Consider the following 20,267-nt stretch of genomic DNA (forward strand, 5'->3'; position numbering starts at 1 on the left):
TTTTGAGACGGAGTCTCTCTCTGTCACCCAGGCTGTAGTGCAGTGGCACAATCTTGACTCACTGCAACCTCCACCTCCCGGGTTCAAGCAATTCTCCTGTCTCATGCTCCTGAGTAGCTGAGACTACAGGCACTCACCACCACGCCGGGCTAACCTTTTTGTATTTTTAGTAGAGACGGGGTTTCACCGTGTTGGTCAGGCTGGTCTGGAACATTCATTCCATTTTGTAAGATGGTAGGATAAATCAATGAATGAATGAGCAAAAACAATTTAAAAGTCATGTTCAATTTTTTTGCAAGGCTAGAGACAAGATTAGTAGCTGCTAACATTGGTATAGCTCTTTACAATCCATGAAAATTTTTCACCTACATCATTTAATGTAATCTCACACCATCCCTGTAAAGTAGGTATTTTCTCCAATTTATGTTGTCAGTGGGACCCAAAGAGGTGACGGTCCCATAACAGGGAAGTGGAAGAGCCAAGGTTTGGCCTCCAGGTCTTCTGACACTGATTACAGAGCTATTTTGTTCTTAAATTTAGGGGTCAAGAAGTTGTGAGCATATTTATTTTTGGTAAGTGGAAAGCAAGCAGGAATTTTCCTTAAGGCTTAATTAGTAGACTAGAATTTCTAAGTACCCCAGTGAGAGAAGTAGTATCCTGTAATGGATACAAGCTATTTTATATGAGGTATGCAATACAACTTTAGATTGAATGCCTAAAAAACAAAAGGGCACAGATTCATTTTTTAATCTATAGATAATTTTATGATGAGGAGAATTAACTGAAATTTTATTATAAAGATTATGGCATTTCACTGTATGCAGTTACCATGTTCAGAATGGAACTCCTGATTTTTCCCTTTCTCCAAACCTACCGCATCCATAGTCTTTCTCATATTAGTCATTGACAACACCCTTTTCCACTTGCTAAGGCCAATTATCAGTTTATAGTCACCTCCTGTTTCTTTCTTAGACGTTGTATCTAATCTGTCAGGAGATCTTCTTGGCTCTACCTTCAAAATATATTCAGAATTTGACTTCTTATCACTACTTTCATTGTTTGTCTCTGGTCCAAGCTACCATCATCTCTCACCTAGATTACTAAGGTGGCCTCATAATTCATCTCCTTTTTGTATCCTATTCTCAACGCAGCAGCCAGAGTGATCCTTTTAAAACCTAAGTCAAGTGATTCTGTTGTCCCCTCAAAAGCTTTCTTCAGGGAGTCCTGCTTCTTCTAGAGAAAAGCCAGTCTTGACAATGATGGCTTTCAAGACCCTATGAGATCTAACCCCTCCATCACTCTGACCTCCTCTCCTACTGTACTGTCCATCACACTGACCTCCTTGCTATTCCTTGAGCATGTGTTTTGTGATTCCTGCCACCAGACCTTTGCAAAGGTGCTCTCCCAGCAGCTTGAGTCTTTACTCAATGTCTCCTCCTTGATGAGGCCACCGTGACTTCCCTATTTAAAATTGCAATCTTCTCTTAGAACCCTTCCTGATCTGCTCTTGTCTTTTTCATACCATATATGATCTACTAACATACTGCATATTATTTACCTATTTGTGACATTTCCCTACCTCCTCATAATGTAGGCTCCACAAGGAGAGTTTGTTGTTGTTGTTGTTGTTGTTGTTGTTTGTTTTTACTGATATATTCCCCAGTGCCTTAAATTCCTGGGCATATAGTAGGGGCTCACTACTAATTTGTTAAATAAGTAAATGATGGATATAATTAATGAACTCCTCTAAGCAAAGAAGTTACAGTTTTATTGAGGAGGTAATATTATGCTAGTTCTGGCAGCAGTTGACCAATACAAAGCCCTATGTGGTAAAACTACAGATAGAGGTGGTAGAAGTGGGAGATAATTGCAGCCACTGGAAAGGGTATATTCAATCACTTCTTGGCCTTTTGGCTGATATTAAGTGTAGAGAAAATGAAAGTTTCACTGGCTTTAGTAGGTTAGTTTGCCAGCATTGCCTATATACATTCCCTCAGCTTTTTGAAAATCAGTTACTCTCCACGTGCAGAGATAATGGTAACCATTTATCATAAGAACATGCATTTGTTCTTTTGCAATAGTAATGTGAAAGGGGCTCACATTTGCAAGGTTGTTAGTTAGCATTAAAGGTAAAGGCTGTGTCTGTGAAACATTATTTATTTATTTATTTATTTATTTGTTTATTTGTTTATTTATTTATTTATTTTTGCTGTGTGAACCCAATTTAACTGACCTGATAGCAAATGAGCTAACTTGCCTAGATAACTCATTATGTGGGTAGATGGGATACAGAGATTGGAAAATGTTATTGGTGGGTTATGTAGGTTATGTCCATTGGTGGCCAGTACAGGTTTGATTTTTTCTAATGCTCTGGCCAGCCCCGTTCTTTTGGTTTAAAGTACCATTTTTTTTCTTTTAATGTAGTAAGAACATTTTTCTGTATAAAATAGTCCATTTCTTGGAATGGAAATGGCATTAGATCTTTGTAACTTAGGTAGTTTTTAGCACTGGATTGTTTAGTTTGTAAAAATATTTGATTTACACTGAGCTTGTGGCCTGATGATGTTTAGAAGAGCGCCAAAGTGTAACTCATAGAAGATGCCAGTAAAAACCATAGCTGGAAGAGATGAATAATGGTTGCGTCATTTTCCTGGTAGGTGTAGCCAGGCCTAAAAATCCATCGCTGCTATTTGTAAAATGTATTCCTAAGGATAAAGTCAGCTGCTATTCTGTGGACTACATTATCAAAATAAAATATATGCCAGTGCCTTGAGTCACTGTCCCACTGTCTTTAAGGAAGCTTTGTTACATCATTGTGTGTTATTGCAGTAATATTTCCCCCCACTTTTAATGAACATTTTTGTTCCAGTGAAAACCTTGAACATACCAGGTTTTTCATTGTGATTTAACTTTGATGTCAAGCAAATTCATGTTAACAAACAGGTCCTTGAAAATGTTTTAACATTTCATTCAGTTTCTAAAATATCCCCTTTTAAATAAAGTCAAAAGACCACTATGGCATTGGAAAAAAAAAAAAAAAAAAAAAAAAAAGCAGCTTCGATCAAAATAAAATGAAGTTTTTTAATAACATGCAGTAATCAGGTCAACACAACATATCAGATTTCTAGATTAATAAAGTATGTGCGAAAGACTTTAGGATTAAAACAAAGTATCTTAAAATATGTTTAATTCTCTTTAATTAGTGAAGGGCGCTTCTAGAAATATTGGGTATGCAATTCCCTGATGCCTGTTGTGAGTAAAGTACACTCCAATAACTGACAAAATATATTTGTTTGTTTGCAGTATGCCTTCAACTATGTTAGGAAGAAAGGTGCTGAAGATAGATGGACTCACAGAACTATCGCCAGCTCCTTAGAGAATATGGGCCTAGGGCAGACTGTGAAACAGACAGACAGAATGGAAAGTGAATTATTGGCATCTTATAGATTGAGTACACTGATTGGGGATGGGAGGCAGGGGGCAAATGGGTAGAGTATAATCCCTGTTGTTTGTGAAGCCCTTAGAACTAGACCATTTCTTTCAAGGGAAGGGAAATACCTCTATCTTCAAAGGGATGGCATTGTACTGGGGCATACCATCTACATTGTGGAAAGGTGTATGCAGAGGCACAGTTGGAGAAGAATACAGGGTTCTAACCCCATAGGAAAGTTGGTAACCTGTGGATACAAGCTGCTTGCCTCAGCCATAGTTTGCACTTGTTTATAAAAGATAAAAAGTACAGAGAGTGAGACAAGTGAAAACTAATCCTTTTACTTTTTTGTTGGTAAATGAGCATTCTCAAAAGCCTCTTTCTTTTCTACCATTCTGACTGCAAGTGTCTCTTTGAACTGATATTTGTGTTGTTCTTGTCCTTATTTTGCTTTTTTTTTTTTTTCCAAGATGGAGTTTCACTCTTGTTGCGTAGGCTGGAGTGCAATGGCACAATCTCAGCTCACCACAATGTCTGCCTCCTAGGTTCAAGCGATTCTCCTGCCTCAGCCTCCCGAATAGCTGGGATTACAAGCACGCGCCACCATGCCTGGCTAATTTTGTTTTTTTTTTTTTTGTTTTGTTTTTTTTTTTTTAGTAGAGACGGAGTTTCTCCATGCTGATCAGGCTGGTCTTGAACTCCCAACCTCAGGTGATCCACCCGCCTCAGCCTCCCAAAGTGCTGGGATTAAAGCCTGAGAATACACAAACAGAAAAGACTGGGAGGAAGTTAGATATAACATGCAGGAGGTCCACAGTTTTAGACCAGAGCTTCTGTTAGGGTGACTATATGTATTATCATCTAAACAGGAAAATTTTGAGAATAAAATAAATTATTACTAAATAAGTCAAGACGATACTCATGAAATAGGATTGTTTCAGGCCATCCGAGGCATGTGGTCATTTATTTAAATGTGAGATGGGTGGGAAACTGCTATTTACTTAACCTCAAACTCTTCACTTTCCCAACGGCCTTTGTAAAATATCAAAGAGGGATAGAAAAGCAGTGGAGAATATTTAAAAAAAATTTGGTCCTTCAAAAAAATCAGCAACCCAGCACTCTGGGAGGCTGAGGCAGGAGGATTACTTGAGTCCAGGAGTTCAAGACCAGCCTGGGCAACATAGTGAGAACCTGTTTCTTATATGTTAATAATAATAAACAGTAGGCCAGGCACAATGGCTCACACCTGTAATCCTAACACTTTGGGAAGCTGAGGCGGGCGGATCACTTAAGCCTAAGAGTTCAAGACCAGCCTGGACAGCATAATGAAACCTTGTCTCTACAAAAAATTAGCTGGGTATAGTGGCACATGCCTATAGTCCCAACTACCTGGGAGGCTGAGGTGGGAGGATCACCTGAGCCTGGGAAGCTGAGGCTGCAGTGAGCTATGCTCACGCCACTGTACTCCAGCCTGGACAATAAAATAAGTTCCTTAAAAAAAAAAAACAGCAACATTGACAACTTTTAGCTAGTCTGATTATGAAAAAGAAGACTACAGTACTAAAATCTGGAGTGAAAGAGGTGACAGTAATACTGATTGTACAGAAGTAAACAGAATTAGAAGCAACTGCATACCGTATACAAAAATTAACACAAAATAAATCAAGACCTAAATGTAAGAACTAAAATTATAAGACTCTTAGAAGAAAACATAGGAGTAATTTTTTGTGATCTTACATGAAATGAAAACGTGTCCAACACGGTAACTTGTACATGTGATAGCAACATTATTTATAATAGCTAAAAGGCAGAAGCAACCTGTATCCATCAACTAATGAACAGATAAATAAAGTGTAGTGCACCATGCAACAGAATATTATTTGACCATAAAAAAGGAATGAGGTACATATTATAACATGGATGAGCCCTGTAAACATCGTACAAAGTGAAAGAAGCTAGTCATTAAAGATTACATACTATATGGTTGCATTTATTTGAATTGTCTACAATAAGCAAGGCCATAGAGACAAAAAGTAGATTTCTGGTTACCTCAGGGTCACAGGAAGTGGGGGAGGTGGAGTAGTAGAGGAAGTGCCTGCTAATGGGTATGGGGTTTCTTAGGAGGGGGTGATAAAGATGTTCTAAAATTGATTGTGGTGATGGTTGTATAACTCTAAATGTACAAAAAGCACATTTATATATCCACTTTAAGTAGATGAACTATTATCTCAAAGCATATACTGAAAAATTATATCAAGGGTAACAAGTTTGCGAGGATGCAGAGAAAAAGGAACTCTTATGCATTGTTGGAGGAAATGTAAATGCGTCCAGCCATTATGGAAAAGGGTATGGAAGTTCCTAAAATAGAACTTCCATAAACCAAAAAATAAACTAAAAATAGGACTATCATGTGATCCATTTCTGAGTATATACCCAAAGGAACTGAAATCAATATGCCAAAGAAATATCTGCACTTCCATGTTGATTGCTGCATTATTCACAATAGCTAGGAGTCAACCTAAATGTTTATCAACAGATGAATGGATAAAGAAAATGTGGTGTATGTCAACAATGGAATACTATTCAGCCTTACAAAGAGGGGAAAATCCTGTCTTTTGTGATAACATGGATGAATCTCGAGGACATTATGCTAAGTGAAATACGTCAGGCACGGACAGACAAATACCGCACAGTCTCACGTGTGAAATCTAAAAAAGTTGAACTCACAGAAGTAGAAAGTTAGAATGATTGATTACCCCAGGCTAGAGGGTAGGGGAAAGGAGGGGATGGGGAGTTGTTGTTGAAAGAGTACAGACTTTCAGATAGACAAGAGGCATAACTTTTGAGAATCTATTGGATAACAGGGTGACTGTGGTCAATAATAATGTATTATATATTTCAAAATAACTAAGAGACTACATTTCGAATGTATCATCATAAAAAAAAGATAGGTACTCCAGCCTGGGCAACAGAGTCAGACCCTGTCTCAAAGGAAAAAAAAAAAAAAAAAAAAAAAAAAAAACAAGGTAAGCAAGATGGTAAGATGGTGGATATGTTAATTAGCTTGATTTAATCATGCCACATTTTATTTTATTTTTATTTTATATATTTATTTGAGATGGAGTCTCGCTCTGTCACCCAGGCTAGAGTGCAGTGGCACAATCTCAGCTCCCTGCAATCTCCACCCCCCGAGTAGCTGAGATTACAGGTGCACGCCACCACGCCCAGCTAATTTTTGTATTTTTGGTAGAAATGGGGTTTCACTATGTTGGTCAGGCTGCTCTTGAACTCCTGACCTCAGGTGATCTGCCTGCCTCAGCCTCCCAAAGTGCTAGGATTACAGGTGTGAGCCACCGTACCCGACCTAATTATGCCACATTTTATACAAATGACAAAACATCACACTGTACCTCATAAATGTATATAGTTACGATTTGTCAATCAAAAATAATACTAATTTAAAAATTACATCAAGGGGCAGTTCACCTGTAGCATGGGCTTTGTTGCCCTCAAATTACATGCACACGTATGCATTATACAGTCATTCTGTGGCAACTTTGCTTTTATATGTTTTACAGATTGTGCATCCCCTCTCTCCTGTGCACCCGTCAACCACTGCTCCATTAATCCATAAGATGTTCTTTGAAGAAAATGTACTGTAGCAGAAAAGTAGTTTGAAAATCTCTGGAAACAATGAGATCCAGAACCTCTTCCAGCTTTAACAAGTCATGATTCTGATGCATTGAATTCAGAATTTGAACTTGGCCTAGATTACTCCATTTTAACTCTGTGTCGACAAAAGGAAAGCTGTGAACAAAGTCAATTTTTTCCCACATAGCTGCACACAGGTGTGACTTAGTGGAAACTGTGGAACTCAGCCAGGTCTTTAGCTCCCTAGAGCAGTGCTGTATCTCCAAGCCCTACTTCCTGTTCTTGAATTCAATGATTTGCTAAAATAGAGACACCTGGTTCCAGCACCTTGCAAATGGATTTTTCCTTTCAGCATTTTAAAGTACATTTATGTATTGATGAAGAGCTTTCTCTGGAAAGCCATCTGTCTGAAATCTGCTGCAAAAAAAAAAAAAACAAAAAACTCCCTAGCCCCCTCATTCATAATAGTATGTGTTGTTTCACTCCTCTGCTCCTGCCTTCTGTTCCCTTTTCCTTATGTTTTCATTCATTTTACAAAACAAATATTTATTAAGCATCTACTATGTGCCCAACACTACATATGTAGCAGTGAACAAGATTAATTAGTCCCTACAATTATGGATATTGCCATCTAGTAGAGAAACATATATGGACAACCACAACAACAAAACTTTAAAGATTTTTGAGTCATGATTAAGAGCTATGAAAGAAATAAGGTTCTGAGACAAACTATGTAGGATGTGATTTTAAAATGAACTCCAGAGTTATATTGCCAGTGTTCAAATTCCAACTTCACCATTTACTAGCTATGTGATTTTTTTCTTTTCTTTTCTTTCTTTTTTTTTTTTTTTAGCGGGCAGACAGGATCTCGCTTTGTCACCTAGGCTGGAGGGCAGTGGCGTGACCATGGTTCACTGCAGCCTCAGACTCCTAAGCTCAAGCTGTCCTCCCAAGTAGCTGGGATTACAGGCATGCATCTCCATGCCAGCTAATTTTTTTTATTTTTTGTAGTGACGGGATCATGCTATGTTGTACAGGCTGATCTCAAACTTCTGAAGACTCAAGAAGTCTTCCCATCTCAGCCTCCCAAAGATCTGGGATTATAGGCATGAGCCACTATGCCTAGCCTAGCTATATGATTTTGAGCAAGTTGCTTAACTTCTCTGGGCCTCAATTTTTTTACTTTAAAATGGGGATAATAATAGAAACTTCTTTATTAGAGTTGTTCTGAGAATTAAATGAGTTGATGTATGTGGTGCACATAGAAAAGTTTCTGGCACATACTATGCATCCAATAAGTGTTATCTCTATGTTGGCATTGTTGCTTTAGAGAATATCAGGGAATCAACTAGTTAGGTTAGCACTGTTATCTTAATCACCATCATCATTGCCATCTGCAGATACTTATCTTACCACATTTATGTGCATTGTGCCCAAGATTTACAGAAGTGGCTATAGCATGCTCCTGGACTCAAGAAGCTTACAATATATAGTGTAAGGATTAAAAGAAAATTGCAGTATATATACTAATTGCTAGATAAGTGATAGAGACAGTATGTCCTACAGCATTGTAGGGAGGAGAGCATTTATTGTGGGCTCATAAAGCTAAGGCTTCTCGGAGGAAAATGGACTCTTAAGAGGGAGAGCATTCTAGGCTGGAAGAACAGCACAAGTGAAGATTTGGACATAGGAAGGTGAATGTGAAGTTCCAGAATGGAGACTGAATAGAGGAGCAGTGTGGTGTGGGTTAAAGAGGAGGCCCCAGAACACTGGTTAAAATTATTCAGTAAACAGTAATCTGCCATGTCCAGGTTCTGAGGTGGAGTAATCAAATAAGATTTCTCTAATTCACCTGAGGCCTACTACTTTATATATTGCCTTATTTCAGATTCCCATAATTGTCATCTAGCTGATTACTTTCTAACTGGTGTTGCTACCTGCAGTCTGTAATCCCCTACTCCCCTCTGCACATTTTTATCGCATTAATTTTTCTCAAACATCCTTTGTCACTGACTTGCTTGGAAAGTTCTTATAGTTCCCCATTGTGCATAGCAGTGTTTCTGAAACATTAACGTGCATAAGAATTACTGGGAGTTCATTGTAGGTGCAGATCACTAAGTCCCACCTTCAGGTCACATGCTTCTGACATGGTGCCTGAGAATCCCACAAGCCAAACCATTAATCAACCGAGAACCATTCAAAGGAAGGCTATGATTAGAGACAGTGTTCTAGGATTGGACCTAGTCCTCATTATAGACAAACATTTGGCAATCAGAGAAATGAGGCTAAGACATGCAGTCAGGCCAAAAGCATATTTAATATTTAAACAAGTACCCTAAATGATTCTGATTCAGGTGCTCAAGAGGCACTGCTTTGAAGAAGACAGGCCTAAAATGAGGAGTGAAAGTCTCTTAACCTGCCACCCAGAGTCTTGCTTTATCCTGCCTTTTCAACCACATCTTCTGTTTTTCTGATTGATACACCCTTTATTTGAGCCAAATGGGACATTTTCTTTTCCATACACTTACTTTTTCCTTACACGTAAGCTTTTTTTTCATCTTTTGTGTCTTTTCTATGTCTTTCCTTCAGCCTCATTGTCTCTACTGCCATTCCAACAAGTCCAAATCCTGGCTTCTTTCTGTCCTGGTTTAGATATGTCCAGAAAGCATCTTTAGTAAATGAGTACATCTCTAACCTAGAAGGTAGGCTCCAATTTTAACTCATCCTTTTATCTACTCCCCTACCCAAGAACATAATGAGCACCTTGCTAATGATTCCCTTCATTTGTTCCTTCCTTCCTTCCTTCCTTCCTTCCCTCCCTCCCTAAAGATTTATTGAGCACCTACTGTTTACCAATGCACTATTCTAGGTGCTAGGTGATAAAGTAGGGGGAAAAAACACTCAAATCCTGTTTTCATGGACCTTACGTTCTCATTGGGCAACCATTTATAAGTAAATATTGAAAGTATTTTGAGAAGAGTAATCCGGCAGTGCATTATGGGATATATTAGGAATGGGAGAGACCTGTGAAAGAAATTAAGGAGCTCTTGCAAGTGACCTTTATACAGTGGGAAGGGTCAGTGAGAAAGTAAAAAGGAAACAGCAAGAGTAGTGAAATGAAGGAATGACCAATAGTATTTGGTGGGGGCCACAAAAGTATATTTAATATTTGAGCTTTTGAGAAGAAAAAAATTAAAAGATGGATAGGTGATATTTTTGATAAAAGACATTAAAAATGTTATGATGCATTAGATGTGTTGTTTGTGATGTTGATAATGGGACATCCAAGTGCTTAGTAGCAATTAGAGATACAGAGGTATTATAAGAGGCCAGGCCTCTCTCCTTTTCCCCTTCTCCAATTTATCTCAGAAATCTTCTGTCTGTCTTATTGTTCCAGGTCCAAAATTTCTTCCCAAGAATTTGTGTCTCATTCAATTGGTTTTTCTGGAAATCATGACCTGACTGCATGTCTTAGCCCCATTTCTCTGATTGCCAAATGTTTGTCTATAATGAGGACTAGGTCCAACCCTAGAACACTGTCTCTAATCATAGCCTTCCTTTGAATGGTTCTCGGCTGATTTATGGTTTGGCTTGTGGGAGGAACTAGGAAGACAACATAATTGAACTAGAGATTCCTTTAAAATTGGGTACAGTCATGAGTGTCATGCCCCTATGGGAATATCACTGTGGTCATTTATGATTCTTAGCAAAACAGGCAAAGTTTGGAAAAGCAAATTGTAAAAGCTTTGGCATAATACATAGACAGGTTGGAAAGCTGCTTGTAATCATCTGGAAAATCATTTTTTTCCATTCTTGCAGTTGCTCTGACCAAAAAAAACTCAAATCATTCCTGACTCCTGTCTTTCTCTCATAATACTAAACATCCAGTCTATCAGCAAATATGGTGTGTATATGTGGGTTTTATATATACATATATGTATTTTATTGGCTGACTTCCCCCTAGAATGTAAATTTCATGAAGATAAAAGCTTTGTTTTTTCTATATCCCTAGCTGGTGCCTAGAACATAGTAGATGCTCAATAACAATTTGATGAATGAATGAATGAATGAATGATGTGAAATTAAATTTTATTTCACATTTTGCATATTAATTTTGACATTAGCTCTATCTTCCAGAAGCTTGGGAAATATTTTATCCCAATAAATTATTCTAGCTAAAGCCCAATAATACAATATTATTTGGTAATATTATTAACCAAATGATATTATCTTAATATAAGAAAAAATAGAAACTTTATTTCTTAACTAGTTAGAGAAATGTCAGAAAGTTTTAAAATCTAAGAACACTCTTTATTGGTGCTAATTTGGTAATACCGTTGTGAATGTGGTCTTCTAAAATTTAGCCTTAAAAGACATCCTGATAAGATCAGCTAGTAATCATATACCAGGTATGATTAAAATTTACTTTTTAATTCATAGTTTTTAAGGAAAGTTTTCTTAGGAGCTTGCAGACTGGATTACTACTTTAATGTTTGAAAAGATGATGCTTGGTATATGAGAGGAAGAATGTCTTCTTTCTAACTTTTAAACTTTATTCAAGCAGTTCCATATGACCAAAATTATCCAAGCTTAATGCATAGATTAGATTACCTTCATTAGTATACAGAAAGTTGCTTTCTTAGAACAGCAAGAATGACTTGTAACATATCAGCATATTAAAATTTACTGGTGCTATGGGGCTAACTGACTAGAGATATTGTTAGGAATTTTTACCTGATTTAGAGAATACTTCGAATTTCCAAGGATTGAAGGAAGAGGTTGTGATCAAAGCATTTGTGTGGAAGGTCATTTTGGTGTAGTGATTATTTTTATGGAGTAACAGAGAAGAACAAAGTATTTGTAATGGAAAAGAAGAATTGGCTGCAGGGCATAAACAAATATTTCTCTCTAACATCTTAGCCATTGCATTTCAAGTCTGTTGCATCATTACTTTTTAAGGTATTGATAACATATGACAGAGAATCAATATATGGCTTTAGTTCGGTTTGAATATGATCTATATGAAGTAAAGGATGGCTAATACAAGTTTGTGAATGCGTTCTGTTGGGTCTTGATGGATTTCCATAAAATTAGTTAGGTAGTAGAGAATATTGAAACTTGAAGAGAATCTAGCATTAATTGCACCAGGTTTTTTAAATTAATTAGAACAAGTAATAATGAAAATCAAGTCAAATATTTCTATCTGGCAATGAAAACCAGCTACTGGATGAAGTTAATTAAGGATATGTTTGGCCATTTTCATCACTTTTCAACTTGTACTGGATATTGGGGGTAAATTAGTTTTAAAAGCATGTCTTTTTCTTGCTTCATTTCCATAAGTCCTACATAATTTCTTTAAAGGGATATATATGATTTAGGGGATAAAGTAATCAAATAAGGATTTATATGTGTTTTATTGATAGAAATTTCTCCAAGTTCAACTATAGTTTTCTTATCAGAAAATTACATTTATAGTTGCAAGGCAGAGGCCCACTGGAATAGTTAATAAGCACAGTCTACTTCTATATTGCTGCAGAAACTAAATGCAAACTTTTCTGAGACTTACGTGTAGGCTCGGTAAACTTTCATCTGCTTTAGGGTCAGGACTGATTCGGTCTTAAAGCAAGTTTATGAGAGTGGCTGATGTGATACAGTTGTTTCTGGTAAAATCAGACTAGCTCCAAAGAGCCAATCTAAGTCAGTCTCTGAGTCAAATTCTATGAAAAACAGACTGCAACTCAGACACAATTGTAAACCCTAATATAATGAGGACTTGCAGCTGATTTAATCCTATTGAAAATCTTTAAGCAGCTATGGGACAAAATGGTTTCCACATTGACATCAGTGGAATGAACCTTGGATTTCATCAGTCTGGAGAGTAGTTACCCTGTACACACAGTAGCCACTTTGTAAGAATTAACATCATGGCCGTTTCAAAGCAGGTTGTTGTTTCTTATGTAGAGGCATCTGTTTTGATTAAGGTCCAAGTTGCCAGAATGTGTCAGGTGTGTGTGTGTGTGTGTGTGTGTGTGTGTGTGTGTGTGTGTGTTTTAATTGAATTCATTACAAAACTTAAACTTGGAGCCTAGTATAAATCATTTAGATCCAGTCTCGAACAAAAATGACCAACCTATTCCTATTCACTATATATGTGAGCAACATAGAGAAAGAAAGGAACAGACAATGAGAACTATTTTTGAGTTAAACTGTATGCACAGTTTTGCCTGGAACTAATTTAATTTTTTTTTTTTTCATGAACTTAGAAGCCCCTGAAAATAAGCTTATGCTGTGAAATCATATATGTATGAAGGGACAAACAGACACAAAAGTCTAAAGGTCAATACTGCAGATAAAATCTCAATAGGTAGGATTTGAATTTACCTATGTGCCCATGTGGGTAGGTGGATACATATACCTTTTTTTTTTTTTTTTTAGTTTATCATATTGAAATAGGCACTGATAATGATCTAGGTGTTATAGTCAGTTTAGCACTAATCTTAGTTCCTTTTCATAATTTACAACTTAAATTAGAACAATAGACCAAACAGACTGTAGTAAAACACAACCTTGACTGAACTATCTGCATGCTGCTTTTATTGCAGTTAGCACTTAGCAGGCAGTAGTGGCCTCATTGTGTTACTTCAAAGAGCCGGAAAAGTAACTTCATGAAAGGGAAAACTTGAAACTATAGTACTCTTTACCGTTCTGTCTGTTAAGCAGTGATGGGTATCATTAGTTCTGCTCTTTTGCATAATTACTGCAGTATTGTGAAAACCTTTTTTGCCATTCAACTGGGAACAATTATATTATTTGGGATCTTGTATAGCATGTAGTTTTAGAGAAATAAAAGAGAAAAAGCCCTTGTTTTCTAGCTCTGGTATCTGTATTAAGCTAGTGCATACAGTGCTTGTTCAAGTTTGTTTTTTTTTTTTTTTCATTAAAATAACATTAATTGGTGACACTAAAGGAGACATTTCATATTGAAGTCAATTCTTTTGATGTGTTTTGTTTAATGTGCTTGCTAAGATAAATGTCATCTAGCACATCACTGAGTTGAGATGGTAATTCATTAATAAAATGATAAAGGTTTATGAACCATAATATGGACATCATTGAAATTTTGACATTTAAAAATATATTCTTATTGTTGTCTAGATTAAATTAATACAATTTTCTATTTATATAAAGCTTCCAGTGTAGATTATCTCTGTGTTAAAAACATGCAACAGCCTCTCCCAACCACCCCACCCTACCTCATCCCACAAACTTCTAAAACATAGAGCTAGAAGTATGTTTGCAAATGTTTACACAATGAGGCACATAACTTTTCAAGTTTGTAAAATTCTCCTTTGTAATTTCAGTATGTGAAACCATTAAAATACTATAACTTTTTTTTACTGTATTTGTTAGATAAGATGTTAACTTTTTTGAAAATACTACTACATTATAGCAAGGGCAGTAAAATTAGGATAAAGATCACGGTTATATATAGATGTGATTGTCACTTTGATGCTGTGGTTTTACACTTGACTTTTTATAATTTATAAGATATGAAATATAATCTCATAATTGGCAAAATATATTTTGATCAAGGAAAAAGTATGACTGTTGCCTGTTGGAAATATTACTTCAGCATGGCTGTTATATAAGAAGTTAGAAGAAATTTTGGATATGCATATGTTTGGTATATAGTAAGTTTTCTTACAAAGACAAAAAGATTAAAAGACATAATTTTAATTAAAATCCTGGAATAGATGCTGAATTTCCTTTTCTTGTTAGCCATCAAAACAAAAATTGTATTTGTTTTGGTCCTTAATAATTCTGAAAAGGTTGGTTTCCACAGGTTTTCTTTAAAATTTTAAGCATCCATTTCTTTGCAACATTTTTATTAATGAGCTGACATTTGAATATGTTCATAAAATGTTGATATGGCTGAACAAGAAGTTTCAATCAAGCTTGTTTTCCCCAAAATGCTACTGAAGAACATCTAATTAATATAACCTGAAATTAGTTTAATGCATTCCTTGACATTGTCACATTATTCAAATATGGTTTTATTTACTACTCCTGAGACACTAGGGCTCTTAACCAAACCCCAGAGTGAGCTGGTAAACTTACCTATCTTAATACATTGAAAAGAGGAATTAGCTACAGTTCGTTAGCTACCAGTACAGCTTTCAGCACCTTCTCCGTGGTGGCTAGTATCTGTTCCATATACAGCTGTGAAAGGATGGGAAAATGCGCTGAAATGATCTAAGAAGTAAACTATCAACTTGACATGTTTTCCTAGCTATTGAAAACTGTCTCATATTGAAACCCATTGATAGAGAAACTGTGGAATTCCTCCAATTTAAGTACCATCTGGTTGTGCTCAAGGCTCTAAAGCTGTTATCTCTGCATAAAATTTCAGAGTCCTATACTTTTTTCTTCACCAAACTATCCATTTTAAGCCACAAATATTTTCCAGCTCTCTCAGATTGTATCTAAGAGTATATTTTAACAGCATTTAAATAGTTCTTAAACAATAACAATTTATCTTGATAAATGGCATGGTGTATTTTTTCATTTTATTTTAATTAGCCATTGTAGAACTAAATTCCCTTTTGTTTTAGTCCTTTGAATATTGTTTAATTATCATTATCATGCCAGATATCTTAAAGGTTATTTTACCAATACAGTTCCATTTAACGTAACCCATATGGAATCAATATCCCAGTTTCCTAAAGTGAATGATTGGAAAATCTTACATTCATATGTTAAGAGTACACATCCTTTCCTCATTAGTTGGAAAGTACAGGGATTTTGGCACAGGTTCTGTGTGGAAGCATTGTGCAGCTTTTATATGGATTTTGTTTTTAGCCTTTGATGACACTGTTTAGAATAGGAAGTATCTAATAAGTAAAGCATTTTGTCTCAAGTGCTGCCAGTGTGTTTAATATATGCCTGGAGGTCTGAAACATTATCTTCTTCAATACAGTAATATGCATTTAATTCTCTGAAAGCAGAAGGTCGAACTTTTGAAAGGGACGCAAAGTACATTTTCAAACAGAATAATTCAAAACATATGGAACAGAGGACCAGAGTAATGTACAGTTGGTTTTTATGGTTTAATCATGATCATGTTAATGCACACCAGTAGCTAATTAAAGAAAACTTTTATTGTTCATCTTAAATAAGTTAGATAAAGAGTGGGAGAGCTGATGTAACAGCACTGCCCAAAGATACATGTTTCTGCTGCACCAACAGCAAGCAGATACTGCTATTTTTGACAACGTAAATTATTAGTCCCCTTGGACAATAATAAAGCAAAAGTTACTTTCAGAGTTATTACATTGTGAACTCTTCGTTTTCCACAAAGGAATAGTAAATTGATGCCCAAGTTTAGGGCCCAGCACACATAATTAATTATAAAACTTTTCTCTGTAGTGGGCCAGATACCCTTCAATGTAATAAATCTGCAGTGGACTGGTGACAAACCAGTGGATTTTTAAATATGTCTCAAAATCATCAGCTTGTTTATTTCAGTGCTACAGATATAGTTTAGAGGCTTAAAAAAATTGAGGAAATCCTGGCTTTTAACCCAGTTTTAGGAATTTAGTTTTCTAGTACTGGGTAAGTTGTACTTTTTCCTTTCCTTCCAATGGAAGTCAGAGTCTTTCATCTCTAGGTCATTGGTTCAAATTCCATTCTGCTCAGTAGTGATTAGAATTAGTTACCATCTGACTTCTGTTCAGTAACCTTTGTGACCTGAACTGATAGCTGCCATCCTGCCACTGCTGGTTATTTATATCTCAAGATCACACCACTTGACATTTGCTGGAGACTAATGTGGCAGTCTCAGCACGTAATATAGGGTAGATGCTAAATTTCTTTACCTTTCTCTACAGGTGGTTTGCCGTTTTATGTTAACACCTATGGGAACACTTAATCCACTTTAAAGAGGGAGAGAGTCGATTTTAAGTATAAATCTGTAAATCAGAAGGAAAAAATGCTCTATGCATAGAAACTATAGTTTCATGTAGTTAATTGTGGTTGACTTTCCTGATTCAGAGAATGAAAATAGCTTATAAAACTTGAGTTCTTGATTGGAGTTTGCCATTGAAACTCAACCTAAAGGATTTTTTAGTTATACTGTATTTAGATATTTAGTTTGTAATGCTTCAAAATGTGCTTGATTTCGCATTTGACTACTTAAGTACTTGATTTCATTACTTTTCACATGTTATTTGAGAATTCCTAGTTGGTAATAGATCTGGAGGTCTATTTGAAATTTTCATAATAAGGATAACTAAAATTAAACTGATATTTTGATAACAATTATCTTTATTTTATCTTACTGAATTTTAAATATGTTCATTCATTTATTCAGTCAGCACACAATTATTAAGTTTTATTATGTGATAAGCACTATAGTATGTTCTAGGAATACTAACATGATGTTTCCTCTTACCCAAAGCCTGCTAGCTGACTGACCTTGGAACTATTGATCAATCTCTATAAACCTCAATTTTCTCAGCTGTAAAATGGGGATAATAGTACTTCTCCTCAAATAATTATAATGTTAGCTTATATAATATGCTAACAGTGTCTGGCAAATAATAAATGAACTCAACGGTATTTTATTTTTCTTCAATTGCTCACAATCCCTGAGACAGAATATAGTGTGAAAAGTACTATAGTATTAGTTTGTTATAAAAGCATAGAAGTGGGAAAGACTAGCACCACCTGGAAGGGTTGCTGAAGTCTTCACAAAGAAGATAAATTTTTTAACTTACCCTTTTTAGAGTGCCTACTGTGTTTGTTCAATATGTTAATTAATTTTATGCTGCAGCAACCCTATGAGTTAGATATTAATGTCCCAATGTGAGGACAAAGACAGAAGAGATAGAGAGGATTCTTTGAAGTATGATCAGCCCACAAGGTAGAGAATGCAGATCAGGAAAGACACTATGCATAAATATGTCTGGGAAAGACCTTGAGGAGTACAGTATTGAGAATTCTCCATCTACGTTTATTTATATCGTAACAATCATGTAACTCTAGTCTGCTGGGCAATTTTTTCATTTAATGTTGTATCAAAGAAAAACATATCCAACATTCGTGGATTCTCTTCATTGTGCTAGGCACTGCCCTGCTCCTTAGTGATATATAGAAGCGGAATTGTATACTACATTCCCTCTAACAGTTCTTCACCTGGTAAAAGAGACAAACATGTAACAGCTGCTCATTATTGGGTATTTACTGTAAGGCAGGCACTGTGCTATTAATTCAGTCATCGTAGTAACTCTGAGGTAGGAGTTATTATCCTAATTTTACAAATGATATTATATAGCCTTAGAGAGATTTGTAATTTGTTCAGAGTCATACAATTAGAGAGTGTTGGACTTGATCCCACATCTGTGTGACTCCAAAGCGTATATATTTTCTTAATGCTGTCTGATACTGTTACCACAAAACATTTTCGTAAAATATACCATATAATAGAAGTATAAGTGAACTACTAAGATCACCAAGAAGGAAAAGAGTGAGAGAACAGTTCTCAGACAAATGTCATTTATCGTGATGGATAACTAAATGTTCACCAGCTACAGCAAGCTCAGAGGGGCGCTCCAGGAAGGGAAAGAGCACAGTATAAACTACATGGTTTGAAAGAATATGGTGTCTTCAAAGGACAGAAACAAGTCCTTTTTTAATGAGGATTACCTCACTTTCTTGAATTATTTATCAGTTCTTATATATATGTTATTGCATATATATTATTTCTTATATATAAATATATATTTTTTTAACCAATCAAATTAAGGAGTTTTTAAAATAATAAGCAGCTGTGGGAGGCTGAGACAGGAGGATTGCTTGAGGCCAGGAGTTTGGACCAAGTTGGGCTACACTATGAGACCTCATTTCAACAAAAAATGTAAAAATAAGCCAGGGATGGTGGTGCATGCCTGTAATCCTAGCTCCTCAGAAATGGGAGGATTGCTTGAGCCACCACTGAGGGGTTGTAGGTTGCAGTGAGCTATGATCACACCACTGCATTCCAGCCTGGGCAACAGAACAAGATTCTGTCTTTAAAAATAGTAATAATAATAATAATAAGCAATACCCAGTTACCCAGTACTTTGGGAGACATTTTTTTATTGTTGATAGTAATGTAACTGAGTGCAGCCTTTTTGGATAGGTGTTGGACAATAGTAACTTTAAACTTTTCAAACCATTAGCCTAATAGTTCCATTTTTTTTTTTTTTTTTTGGAGATAGAGTCTCGCTGTGTCGCTTAGGCTGGAGTGCAGTGGTGGGATCTCAGCTCACTGCATGCTCCGCCTCCTGGGTTCATGCCATTCTTCTGCCTTAGCCTCCCAAGTAGCTGGGATTACAGGCGCCTGCCACCATGTCCGGCTAATTTTTTGTATTTTTAGTAGAGACGAAGTTTCACTGTGTTAGCCAGGATGGTCTCGATCTCCTGACCTCGTGATCCGCCTGCCTCGGCCTCCCAAAGTGCTGGGATTACAGGTGTGAGCCACTGCACCCGGCCTCCACTTTTTAAACAATTTTTTTTGTTTTTGTTTTTGAAATAGGGTCTCACTCTGTCACCCAAGCTGGAATGCCATGGCGTGATCACGGTTCACTGCAACCTCCACCTCCTAGGCTCAAGCCATCAGCTTCCTAAGTAGCTGGGACCACAGGGGCACACCATCAGGCCTAGCTAATTCTTCATATGTTTTTGTAGCAATAGGGTTTTATCATGTTGCCCAGGCTGGTCTTGAACCCCTAGACTTAAGCAGTCTTCCCACCTCAGCCTCCGAAAGTGCTAGGATCACAAGTGTGAATCACTGTACCTGACCTAATAATTTCACTTCTAGGAGCCTGTCTGTCCTGAGAAAATATTGCTAGGTATTTGTCAGCACTAATTGAAAGCTTGAATATACAGTTATATGTGAATGGTAGAACAAATTGTTCCTAACACTAAATGAAGTATTATGCAGCTTTTAAAAATTGTATTTATGAAGAGTACATTAGCATGTCAAAATTTGAGTTATCAGTTTGTCCCTATGGTATCATTATAACCCAAAGGGATACAGTTGAAGGGAACCTGTGCATAGGTAGGTAAAAAAGACTGAAAGGAAGAGCCATGAAATATTACTATTGGTTATGTTTGGTGATAAGATGGGGTGAGGTAGTTTTTTTTA

At 36.4% G+C, this 20,267-nt stretch overlaps 1 protein-coding gene across 1 annotated transcript in view; it reads left to right on the plus strand.

Moving 5' to 3' along the window:
* Positions 1-20,267, plus strand: part of LOC108520897 (vacuolar protein sorting-associated protein 13B-like) — a gene marked incomplete at its 3' end in the record, with an annotated part of 201,096 nt that overhangs the window by 159,589 nt on the left and 21,240 nt on the right. The window lies entirely within an intron of this gene.

This window comes from Rhinopithecus bieti, unplaced genomic scaffold (assembly GCF_001698545.2).
Source record: "Rhinopithecus bieti isolate Rb0 unplaced genomic scaffold, ASM169854v2 scaffold_55680, whole genome shotgun sequence".
Lineage (NCBI taxonomy): Eukaryota > Metazoa > Chordata > Mammalia > Primates > Cercopithecidae > Rhinopithecus > Rhinopithecus bieti.